The sequence below is a fragment of the Coturnix japonica genome, chromosome 11 (assembly GCF_001577835.2).
Source record: "Coturnix japonica isolate 7356 chromosome 11, Coturnix japonica 2.1, whole genome shotgun sequence".
In the NCBI taxonomy this organism is placed as follows: Eukaryota; Metazoa; Chordata; class Aves; order Galliformes; family Phasianidae; genus Coturnix; species Coturnix japonica.
In genome coordinates this window covers 10,631,960-10,645,154 of record NC_029526.1, presented here as the reverse complement: position 1 = coordinate 10,645,154, position 13,195 = coordinate 10,631,960, and the positions used below count along the sequence as shown (strand labels likewise).

Sequence of the window (13,195 nt, the reverse complement as noted above, 5' to 3'; positions counted from 1 at the left end):
TGTAACTCAGCAGTTCAAAGACCTCTAACCTCCATGTATCCAATTAGACAAAGAGAAATGGGCCTTTCATAATTCCAGTGAATTTTCAAATATGAAACAATGGTTTCACGTGTTCTTCTCTTGCTTAGCAAGCCAAGATAAAATTGTTTACAGTGTTGAGTGTACCATGAGTTGAGTTTTGCTCTGTTTTTCTTAAAATAAATTTCTTAAATATTGTTAAAGATTCTCCAAAGTGGAAATTGGACATACACCAGCCAAGCAACCTGCTGCATCCATAGATTTAATCATTAAAACCAACTGCTAAAACCTCAGCCTTATTCTTTGGTCTAGTCTGGATTTCAGACCCCAGAGAATTTGAATACAGTATTTGCTGGTTTTGTTAACATTACAGAAAACCTGGAGTTCCTACTATAAAAGCTTATGTAAAACTTCAGGGCTACTGCTTTCCTTAGTAACAACAAACATCCCTGTTTTCTTTTTCCTTCAAATCTCTACAGTAAACAATGTAAAGTTGAGTAAGACTAACCCACATGGATTAGTATTTGAATTTATTTGGTTGCTTTATCTATTTTACAATATTGCATCCAGGAATAGTGCTGTACTGTTTCCCTACTATGCTAACCTGTATTTTCTTGCCACTTTGAAGAACAAAAACAATATTTTGAGTATAAACACTCACGAGAGATCAAAAAGGAAAAGGAACTATTTGTTACATTCACCTACAACTTAAAACAGCTTCCTGAAAATCCAGTGATCAGAGCACCAGACAGGCACCAGCTGGAGAATCGGGATCTGGGGATTCATCCAAGAACTGGGATCTTTCTGAACATTCAAATTCCTTGTTCAAATACAGCATCTGTCAGAGTAAACACTGCCTTATAAAACGTACTGTGATGTTTTAAAGCTATTTGTGCAATTTTTGTGGATGCCATTTAGGTTAAGCTTCATTAGGTAAACTCAGATACAGACCCAACAAGTGATAAATATATATTAGAAACAAGCAAGACTCATTATGAAGATTATATGCAGGTAGTTGTATCATGCTACATTATTTGTAAACAGCTCTAGCTAAATTTAACTATAATATGCATGACTATGCAAAAATACAAATGGTAATAAAAGTATTTTTTATGTCTGTTAGCCATGAAGAAAGAGAAAGGTGAGATGTTCTCAGCTCTGCATGTAAGTTTTGTTCCTTAGGCCTACATGGGCTGCACATGCAGCAGCATAATAAACTGATGGAAAAATCAAGCCCTGTAACTTGAGCACACCACAGAAGTTACAGCTCACAGGCAAAGTGTTTCATATGCACAAAGGACTGAAGAACTGAACTCAAGAAAACTCAGCCTGTGCTGAAGGGAATTATCAGGATGTGGGAAGAAGTTTAACCCAGATAATGCCTGGGCCAGCAGCACACCAACCTCTGTTCAAGAGAGCAGGTTTTGGCTCTTTTTCAAAAAGCCATTATCATTCTATTCTATGCTGAGAAGTTTTCCCACTTAATTTCTTTATCTTTGTTAAGCAAAAGCACTTTTTAAGCAAATCAAATTGCTGTAAGTCTACAAGGAGAAAAAAGGTAATTCCATTTTATGCAGAGTTCCTTGAAAACACAACTCTTGTACGATATTGTTTATCCTGCAAGCTGCAGAGTAGCAGTAGCCACTTGGGCACTGGCTTCATTCACTCTGAAGCAGCACAACACAGTCTTTGTTGAACTTGCTTTGGAGTGAGTCATTGTGATTCACTGAAAAACTGTTCCCTCTGATGGGGCTGCTCTCTCCTGTGCCTTATGCAGGGCAGAGAGGGAGAGAAGACAAAAACAGCACCTTTGGACATGTGAACAGAAGACAGTAATGAAACCTGCAGTTAGTATCCAATCCTGAAATGAACAGTTCATTAATGAGTGTTAAGTGTTAGTGGAAACCAAGAGCAATAGTCTGCTCTACAACATACTGCTGCTCATGCATGTTGCCTGCAGTGAAAGTATGAAAACAGCTCGGGATTTATAGGGAGCCTTTTGGTTGGTTGGCTATTTTTGCTTCGTTGCAGCCTTAGCAAAATATAGCTTATAGCATGAAACTTAGCCAAGATAGCCAGGAGGCCTATGACCAGCGACCAGACATTTGAGGTTACATAATCTGTTTTTTCTACTGTGGGAGGAGGGAAGAGAGGATGAGAGGCCAAATATCCAAGTTTCCCTTGTAATAGCAAGTAAAAGCTCATAAAAGCACAATGAGATCAGATCTCACAACCATCACTTTTCAGTATTTTAAGCTGTTTGAAAAAGGAGATGGTGTTCATAAACAGAACCAGAGAATACTCTGGAGGGTCAGTCCTGAATTTGATTGCATATGTTATATTGAGTCAGATTCCTCATTTTCTGGCCTCTATGCTATCCTGTTGAATTCATTAGAAGGTTGTGGCTACTAGCCAAAAGCAATATTTAATGTATCCTAGAGCCTATATTGTTTAAAATATCTTCTAAGACAGGAATTTATAGCATTGCTATAATAAAACTCATATTTCAATGGTAAAATACAAGCCTGCATACTTGCCATGCATACCAGAATTATATAGAAAATCCAGCTACGAAATCAGGAAAATATGCAGCAACTTCTAGAAAAAAAAAATCCATTAAGACCTGCTTATACCTTGAAGAACAACCTTAAGGAAGAGATAAATCACAAATGCTGGCACACAGGCAGCTGCAATGGACCTAAAAAAAAATGCCACTGAATTACAAATCTGAGGGTTTTACCATGCAGGAAGACAGCAATTTCAGACTTCTATGGTGTACTTACTACCTTAGACAAAAAAGAATGGGACAAAGTCATGATTCTGCCCTCATTTTGCACTCGATGCCTCTGCCCAGAAGAGTTTTGGTTTTTTGTTGGGTTTTTTTTGCTTTTTTTTGCTGTGTTCTAGTGTAGTCTTTTACATATTATGTACATTATTATGCATTCAAAGAACAATAACATATGTACTTTCTGTGTCATCAGAGTGCGTGTTAAAATTCAGCAGGAATTACAAAGTATTGCTTTTACAGACAGGAAACTGCATTGCTTTTTTTTCCCTCCTCTGAAGGAATAGAAGTATAGACTTAGCCTAAAACCTTGGAACAAACCTTCATTTATGAGACAGGGGAATCATTTTTATTCCACTGCATGAATTCAGTAGGCTGCCACAGGCCAGTCATAATCTGTTATTGTTTCCTTGCAACCTTGTACTATTAATTTTTCTTTTTAATGAACTGTCCAGTCTAGTTTAGCTATGGGAACTATGATGGAACTGCAGTATAAATGGTTTATGTCATACCTTTGTCAGAAGGCTTTCCCCTACAGCACTAGAATATAATTGAAAAGCCATTTTAAAATAAAGTAACTGAATGGTTGCAAATGCAGGTTGTCAGAAATAAAGTGGGAAAATCCTATGCATTACATTAGATTTTAGCAATTGCAACTTGTATGACTTTATTAGTGTTTATTCAAATTAGTAAAGCCACATAAACAGCATACATTTGCGTGGCTACATTAGCAAGTACTCCTGAGAGATACTGAAGCCATTTCTAAGTTTTTCTTCAACTATAACACTGCAGCCATCAGTTTGGTTAACCATTTCAAGATAACCAAATTAACAACTTTCATCTTGGTTTATGGCGTAAACCATATAACCATGTTTGAGACAACAAACAATCTTCTAAGTAAAACTGATGACAGTTTTTTTGTGGTGTATGAAACCTGAAATGGCTAAATACACAGCAGTCTTTCTATATATAAAATGTGTGCAAGACATAATGTAGTTCTTACTTTTGTTTAAATTTTCTAGTCTTCTATATTCTTTCTGCTGTTACTACTGCTATTACTGTTATTACTTTTAGGAAAACCATAAGAGAGGAACTGTAAAGAGCCCTTATACTTAAAGCTGACATCAGTTTTCTCAGTAAACATAGAATGAGTTCATCACAGTAGCAAATTGAAGATTTCTGTCAATATTTTTCCTGAGAAATGTTGAGTTTGTTGTTGTTGGTTTACACTTCCCACCTTTAAAATAACTTCTTAAATTTTGTCTGAAATTAATTTTATTCCACAACTAATACCAGAATACTTCAAGTTGTTTTGACTCACAGAGTCTTGGACTTGTGGTGAGTTTTCTAGCCAAGGTCTGAGCCTTTCCATCCTTTTTCTTCTCTTACAGCCAGTCTGCAATTTGTGTAGTGCAGTCACTCCTTGACTTAGAAAAAAAAAAACAAAAACAAAAAACCTTGCCTCATGGGAGCCTTCAGTTTCCTGCAACACAGCCCAGCAAAAGTGCTCCAGTGCACAGGGCAGAGCACACCGTAACCCAAACAAGGCTGGGATTTCCCAGAAGGCTGGGAAAAAGCAGAGATGAGTGTTTGACAGTGCATTATTTTCAGCATTTCAACAGAATTTTTTTTTTTTTTTTCCCCAACACAACCAGAGTTTCAGTTATTTTAGAAGGCATAGTGATTTGCAACAAAATAATGATTCCTCTGTTATCTGTGTGACCAGGATATACATCTTACACTGTTCTAACATTAGTTCCTAAGGCGCTTGGAAATAAGCTCAAGCAAGTCTCCGAGAGCATCAACAGAGCAGAGGTAACAAATTCAGAGTCCAGCTCATTACACTGAATGTGTGCAATGAGACTGACACAAAGAAATTGTTCTCGACACTGTGACTCTCAGGCTATACTTTAAGAAAAACCTTTGGATTTGATGTACTTTGGAGTGTCCTCCCACTAAAATCAAAGATTCTGCAGTCATATATAAGCCTATTTCATTCAGACTTGTAATACCTAAAACATAACGTGAACCCTGCAGATCCTCTAAGTGTTTGTTCTGTGTTGTGCTTTTGTGGGTCAAAATTTCAAAAATTCAGGTCTTAAAACTTATAGAAATGGCTACTTGTATAGAAATAAAGTGAGATGTAATGCAGGTTAAAGCAGGCAATTGGAGAGATAACATTTTCTGGTTTAGAGGCTTCATTAAACATGCTAGCAGAGTAATAAGACAGGGCAATTCTACACAACTGAAAATAATTCTAATTTCCACCTGGCATTTATGCACAAAAAAAGCAAGAGAGCAATTTGCTTCCAAGATCTACCTTGTACACCAGAAACACTGTATTTTTCCTATTACAGTCAGGTTTACTATGAGAGAATTAAAAACTAATAAGGAAAAGGATGCTTTATCTGAAAAATGGCAATTCAAAAACAGTACAAAACTGAATTTATAAATCCAGCAAGCAAACCTCAGTTTTCCATCCTATACAAAAGGTTTATACTCTCAGAAAGGAATACTGCCTAAGTATAATGGATTGACCCTGTGAATTGACCATTCAGACAAAATTCTTATCAGACAAATATAATTGAGAAGAAGCTCATCAGTCATGCTTACTCTCAGTCTCTTTAGAACTTCAGTATGCACATCTCATGCAGCACAGGAAGGAAATCTCTAGTCAGGATATTCCCACTTAAGGGAACTGCTAGGCATCTTTTGTGTGACTAAGCAGCCAAGTCTATGTCACAGCTCCAGAGGAGCTCAGAAATGTCTTTTCCTCTGCACTGTCATTCTTTGTTCCATTAACAATAGTTAAACATGAATATTTAGCTTGTAAACCATTTGATTATCTGGATACTGTAACAGGAAATTTGCATTCCTGAACAGGCACAGCTGGAAACAATTTAAAAATGAAAGATTCTTCAAAGGAAGAGAATTTAAGAAGCAATATGGATGCCCAGGTTTACATGATAATCAACAAAAGCTGCTTATTCCTCCTCTTTTGTGTAAGGATCCACTTCACACTCCAACCAAAGGGAACACCCTACAGTCACTCTGCAGGAAGCTTGCTTTCAGAAATGATTTGTTTGAACTCTGAAATGTAAAAAAGTCTACAAAAATAGACACAACATTTTGTCACATAAGGCAGGAAAAAAAAAACAAACCCACAACCTCAACATGAAACTCAGTTGGTTAAATTCAGTTACTTCATATACTAATGACAGTGGAGGGTTTTCCTTTAAGATTTTCTTTACACTTGGAAGTGAATCTCTGAAGTCAAGATAAAGAAGTGTTTTACTAGGCCTGAACCAAATCATAAGAAAAGTGACAGAAGGGATGAACTGAAGAAGTAAGAATGAAGAAACACACATATAGCTTTGCACAGAGGAGAGACTCAATGAAACAGAAAGCACAACCAATTAAGATTGTTTACTGTGTCTTTTTGATGCTCACATATGAACCTGAAGCCAAGTTTGGAAGCCTTTGGTCCAACCAAATCATCTTTAATTTCATTCAATTGAAAAACTGCATCTGCAAATGAACAGACCATTGCCTGCAAATTCTGGACCTTGTGCTCAGTGAATGACAGGACATCAATCTCACATTCCTAATGAAGAAGCAAAGGAGCTCACACATTTCACAGCTAAAGCAAATTGAATGTTGTATGTACCACTGTCAAATACATCCTGATACCTTAACAAGTTGGTGGAAACCATTTACACACATCTATATAGCTGCTTACAAGGATGATGAGCTATACAGCAGATTCGACTGCCAGAAATGAAATAATCACCATACAAGGACATTTCTACTAAAAAGAAGCTTCTGTCAAGCAGAACTTGAGTGCACTGAATGTAAAAACTGTGAATGAGTCAGCTAGACAAAGCGTTTCAATATCCTGCCTTTGTAATCTTTATCCAACACAATTCAGGTGGGATTATGCTTTTGAATGTAAAATGGTAGCATTTATGTATTTGTAACCTATTACATTTACTCCGTTCCTCTGTTAATTTTAAAAAAAAAAAAAAAAAAAAAGTGTGGATATTTCTGTAAGTGGACGGTTCTCACATCTGAAGAGGTTTAAACAATTGCAAAACTGAAAGTCACAGAGGATATGGAAAATTAAAGGCATTAAGGGCAGCAAATATCACTACTTTAAGGTTCAGGGTTTCCAGGTTTCCAGTACTGCCTCATCTCCACACTTTCTGCAGCCACCTTCTCTGAAGCCTAAGTCACCACCAAATTCTTCTAAGCCATGTTTGAACAGTTCTATTAAGCTGATAGATACTGCACAAAATATCAGAGAAATAAACCAAGTACAGAAACACTGATGAAAATAAACCTACATATTAGAGAATGTATTGCATTTCTGTTCTTCATTGCTACATTGCTGTGAGTTTTCAAGAGGTTCTCTGAAGTTCCAAGCCAGAAATTAAATAAGTGTAATTCCAAAGATGCACATTATCAAGTCATACCTTAAAGGCACAGCAGGACACTCCATGTCCTACAACATCGGCTGTGCTGAACTCAAGACCAATGGATAAACTCTGTGAAACTGTATGAGATACAGTAGCTGACAGCTCCTAACAAGCAAGAGATTAGTCACAGCAAAAATTCTCCCTGTACTCCCTGTATTGCACAAGCATTGTAGGCTGGAGAGAAGAGAGGAGATAAGCATATCCGACTTGTTATTCAGAAGATCACACAATTGGATGTGCTACTTACTTTCACCCACTGGAAACACGTTGCCAATTTATGTAGCATATTCCACACATTTGAAACGCCACTTAATGATACACTGAAGACAATGCAGATGAAAGCTTTCTGCTGCCACTTCTCCCGTGCTTCAGCTCTGGCTGCAAAGAATGAAAAACTACATTTCAAATCCAAGGCATTGTCAGTACTGTAATAAAATTAAAGTTGAACCTACAAACTACCCCAGCAGCCCAAAGAGAGTTTAAAGAACAGTAATTCAATAATCTTTACACATAAAGATCAGAATTAATAAACAGCTTTTGTCTTAACAGACTATTGCAAGAACGTTCCCATCACTGAAATGCTGGAGGCCATCTCAGTACACCTTCACATCTCTTTTGTCATCTCCAGGGGAAAAAAAAAAATATATATATATATATATATATATATATATATATATATATATATATAAGTAAAAAGAAAGAACAAGAAAATACATCTATATCTATGGAAAAATCTGTTTTAGGAACATTATCCAATATAAGGCACACTGCGGTGAAAAGAAATAGGAACAGCTGCAGATACCAATAGCCAATATTATGTGCTTTGAACACTTGCAAGTGCTCTAAAGGCATATTAGAAAATTAGTATTATTACCATTATAAGAAAGAAGGGATTTGTTTTGGTGAGTGGAACTGGTGCTACAGTCAGGAATAGGATAAGACTTTTGAAAAAGAAACTGAATAAGAGGTGCCTCTGTAAGAAATTCATCAGTTTCAGTAGTCAGCATTCTTTTCTAAATGGGAGAGTGCATTGAGATATTCTACGCGAAAGGCACAGGAAGAAAAATAAACTGGCTTCTTCACTCACTAGGCAAAGTGAATCTTCTGCATCTAAACAAAGAAGTTGAGAATGCTGACAGTTTCAGAGGAGCAGACAGTCATCATTCTGTATGTTTCCAACAATATGTTCTCACACAGGTAAAAAATACAATTAATGTGACTAAGCGCCAGAGAAATACTCTGTTATGACCTACTGTTGTGTACCAGTGTAAACACCAGATTCATGATTCTCACTTGATACTTTGACAGTACTAATGAGAATTAAATTAATCCTTTTACTAAGATCCATTTCAGCCAAGGAAGTCAGGCTGAGTTACCCAGGGTTTTCAGCCTTTGTCAGTGACAAAGTTTAGGAGGAATTACTGCAAAATAACCTGTGCAATTTGTGTTTTCACCATTTAAAAACAATTTTATCTACATTCAAGTCAGTAATTTTTGCAGTATAAACTTCTAATGCTACCTCTTCTGAATCAGTCCTCAATTTCTCACTCCCTTTCACTCCCATTAAAGCAGTCAGGTTTTACTGGTGATGAATAGTTCAGCAGCAGAGTTGGTAAATTTCAAAGTTGCTAACAAAACTATTCAGGAGAAATTAACAGGCATTTTCTGAATATTACATATCAAATACTGCAATATTATACTTAAACATACTTCACACATAATCCATCAAAAGACAATACTATGAGGATTCTACTGTCAACTGTGACTGCAGATATATTCACTCTCTGTCTTTATTTGTGATCTACATCCAAGCAAAGTCATTCTGGGATAGGGAAGTCTGCTGATAAGCTCCAAGAAATAAGGAATGTTCTCTATGATGACAGCTGCCAATATACAAACCACGTGCTTTATGAAAATACTCAACACACATAACAATTATGCAATACACTATAAAGTGCATACAACATTTTAAATATGTTAATTCAGGAACCAAATTCATCTTTTTTATTTCCTCCATGAAGGACCTTTTGAACCAATTCACAGTCTGTCTATGTGAAAGACTAGAAGTGAACGAACTTCCTTCTTTTGATCATTTGCTCCTTATCTTTACAGATGACATCTTTGCAAATGACTTTGCAGTTCAAGGCTTCCTCATGCTGACAATAACTGAAGTTGCTAAGTATTTCTCAAAATATCCTTTTACATATCTCCACGGTCTTAATTTTTTTTTTTTTTTTTTTTTATTTATTTTTTCCCAAGATCTGCTTTTGCTTTTAAAAGCAGCAAATGCAGTTGGTAATAGATATGACTACTCTTCAGTCTGACCTGCTGCATTAAGTTTTTTCCTGTATGCATACCTGAGTGCGAGACAGAGAAGTGCCTACATGCGTAATAACTGAACTGTCAAATAAAAGCTCCATTTTCAAGCTACGTTGCATTTAAACAGACATCTGAGGTTACAAATCAATATTTTTTTGTAGTACTGACCATTATTTGAAGCACATAAATCTTCATACTAACATCGGGCAAGGAGAGAGAAACTCCTGCAGATATCAGTTTTCAAGAGAGGTGAGATTTAAGACTGCTGAATGATTCCCATCATTAACATAGCACAAGAAATAGTTTAGTTGATTAATTTTAATACACAGGCATCAGATATCACCACCTTTTCTGTATGTTATTTCCGACTACATTTGAACTTCAGTAATACAGACTCCATAACCTTTAAAAAAGGAGAAAAGCCAAAACAACTGCTGTATTTACAGAAGGCTGTTTCAAAGTCTGGTTATAACTCTTAAAATAAAACCTTAGAAAAACAGCCATTAAACAGTTGTAATGCTCCAAACAGATTTGACACAGTGGCATTTTGATTCGAATCTTCTAACAAGATTTTTGGGGGAAAAATAAGCCATGTCTTCAGTGTCGTTTTATACAAAGTGACAACTTGAACAATTTCTGAAATGTTGCTGGTGAGGGAGGGGGAAGAAAAAAAAAAGCTCAAACCCATTGTCACTATGGTAATTATTTCACAATGCATGATGTTAAATGGGCAGTCCTGTGGCCTAAGAGGCAGCTGAATCCTGCATTGTCCTTGCATGATAAAAAGATTTAAGAGTCTGAAAAGCAGAGGAACGGAATCTCACAGCTTCTTAGACTTTGCACTGAAAGGGCCATTGTAACATCATCATAAATCCTGGGCTCCCCAGGCACTTGACAACTAAAGCAGTGGACAATAGAATTCTTGTGTTGAACAAAACACTCCTTGTCTGCCAAAGGGCTTATCTGCTTCATTTACAAATGTCTTTCATTGTACCGAAGTAATTCCCTATTAGAAAAACTATTAGGAACAGAACTAAATAAATATTCACAGCTTTGTGGTCTGTTTGGCAAAATGAATGAACTAACACAATCAAGAAGCATGCGAAATATGAGATTTAAATCAAGGAAACCCTAAACAACCCCAACCAGTCCTCTCCTCGTTTTCCCTTTTCCTGATTGCAGGGAATGGCACGGAACACACATCAGTCACTGTAGAAGTGCCTGGGGCACACAACACTCACTAACAGGAAAGTTTTAGATCAGGTTGAAGCAAAATCCTGTCCAGCGTGCTTTTAAAGTTAAGTGCTTCCAGATGAGCGATTACAGGAATAAACGTGGGGACATATCTGGGAGCTCACTGAAATGGAGACAGAATACTTAGAATCAGGAAAAGATGAAAACCGTGAGTTTATAACCACAGCTGTTTTGATGCTTGTTACCGAGGGAGACAAAGGGAACCGTTTCTGAAACGATATTGTGGCCACATTACTGCAGCCTTTCTTTTTTTTCCCCAACATGTTCAATGAAAATTCTGGCACCTCTCATAAAAGTGAATGGGAGACAATAAAACATTCCAGAGAAGCAAATTTGCAACTTACAAAAAAAGCATTTCTGACATATTCAGAATTCCACCACAGCAGACATTCACATAAAGTTATTTGATTCAATTCAGTGGGAAAGTGCTGATGGAAAAACATTTTCCACCATTTGTGGTTATTAGGGAAAAAAAAACCAACCCTATCAGTCTAAAGCATTGATTGTTCATCCAGTCAATACTGTCCATATCCAAAGTGCTACAGTAATCTGAACAGCTGACTCGGAACGCAGAGCAGCTGAAACTTCCTGGCTGAAATATTGATCATAAATTATTTATATGAAACCAATATGGAAACAATGATTTGCCCAGGACAGGAAATGGGCTGAGTGGCTGAACAGGTTTTTTGCTTTTTTATTTGTTTGTTTGTTTTTTTATGGTGGGTTGAATTGTTGCTTTTTTACTGTGTCTGATTATAACGTGCCAAAAAAAATATAGGTACTTCTAACCTGCACACTAAACAGACATTCAAGTAGGAAAAATTAAACACTCAGAATGTCCACCATAAAAACATCAATACTGTTAAAATATAACAAAGGTTTTAACATCACTTAAGCTGAAAATGGCAGAGATTTAAGCTTATGACCACAAGATGACAGAACACAAGATTCAGGAAGATGCGAGCCTTCCCATGGTTGTCCCATGAATTTGCAGAGTGACCCTAGCACACAGCACTTAACCTTTGAGCCATTTCTAGAAGTGAACAAAAGCACACTATAAAGCATTTCACCTATGAAAAACGTAGTAATCTGAACAAAAATCAGAGGAAGGAGGCCTGAATTCAGGCCTCCCACATGCCATCTGAGGAGCTCTGTTTGGGTGCAGAGCTTTGCCATTCTTTTCTCACCCTCTCTCCTCAATGAATAATTATGCCTATATCTTTAGAATACTCAAGTTCTGACTTAACAGTGACCTAACTTCTCATATGCCTTTTTTAATGCTCGCTGTTCTAAGCTATGCAACACCAAATCTCCCCTCCACTTGAACATGCATCTCCTTAATTTACACTGTTATTTTGATAAGTGCTCAGTTCACAATTCAGAAATAAGTCTGTTCATTTAATCTTTAATTTTTAAACAAAAAAACTGTGTCCAGCTTCACTGTTATTTCTCCTACATGCCACACAACCACAGTTCATTTTGATATAGCCAGCAGCCTCTGTTTAAGTCTCTTAGTGACAAACCAGCATTTAACCCTGTTAAAGAATATATATATGGGTACCTTGACTAGGAGGGTACCGTCCTTGGCTATGTATAAATTGCTCCTGTAAGCTATTATTTTAGCATCTAAATAGGCTTATGCTCCAAACCACCTTTCCAGAGAATCTATCTTTTTCCATTTACTGCAGGCAGCTAAGCTCAGTAATGTGAATCCCCACATGCCGCTACCAATATAGCATCCTAGAGTACTTCAGGTGGGAAGGGACCTCCGGAGGTCATCTGGTCCAACTCCACCACTGAAAGCAGCACCAGCTTCAAAGTTGCATTAGATAATTAAAGCTGTCACTTCATCAATGTTAATAGCTGATATTTGCAGTACAACCAAGTGCTCTCTGCATGGACGTGAATGCTCCAAGGGCTTACCATGTTCTGCTGAAAGACGGACAAATTTAAGGGTCAGAGAATAAAACAAAGGGCAAACATTGCATGAGGAAGTATAAAAAGACAATCTCACATAGCCTGTCTTACAAATACATACACAGGCAGTTACAGGTTCTGCTGGCAGGTGAGTGCCAATGACTTTGATGACTAACCACATTTCAGGGACTGGGGGTATTTGTGCAGCTGCATGCATGCATCCTGAGAGTCCAAACCCCATGCTGAGGAATAGCAGTGGGGAAGCATATATTGCCTCTCTTACTAACTGCCAACACCACAGAATTTGAACAATTCAGAGGTCTAGTTCTGAGGTAGGAAAGTGTTAATATTTGTATTTTACAGCACAGAACTGAGTCCAGAGGAGCTAAGTATTCAAACCATTATTTGAATAAGACATCTGTCATAA

General features: G+C 37.0%; 1 protein-coding gene across 5 annotated transcripts in view; it reads right to left on the bottom strand.

Annotated features, from left to right (window-relative positions):
* Nucleotides 1–13,195, bottom strand: part of CDH11 (cadherin 11) — a 228,116-nt gene that overhangs the window by 31,719 nt on the left and 183,202 nt on the right. For 4 of the 5 annotated variants that reach the window (XM_032447058.1, XM_032447059.1, XM_015874075.1 and 1 more), the window contains one exon: nt 7,526–7,656. The exons of the other annotated variant lie outside the window; for it this stretch is intronic. The gene's annotated coding sequence lies outside the window, so the exon portion shown is untranslated. The remainder of the gene's footprint in view (nt 1–7,525; nt 7,657–13,195) is intronic. 5 annotated transcript variants of the gene reach the window in all.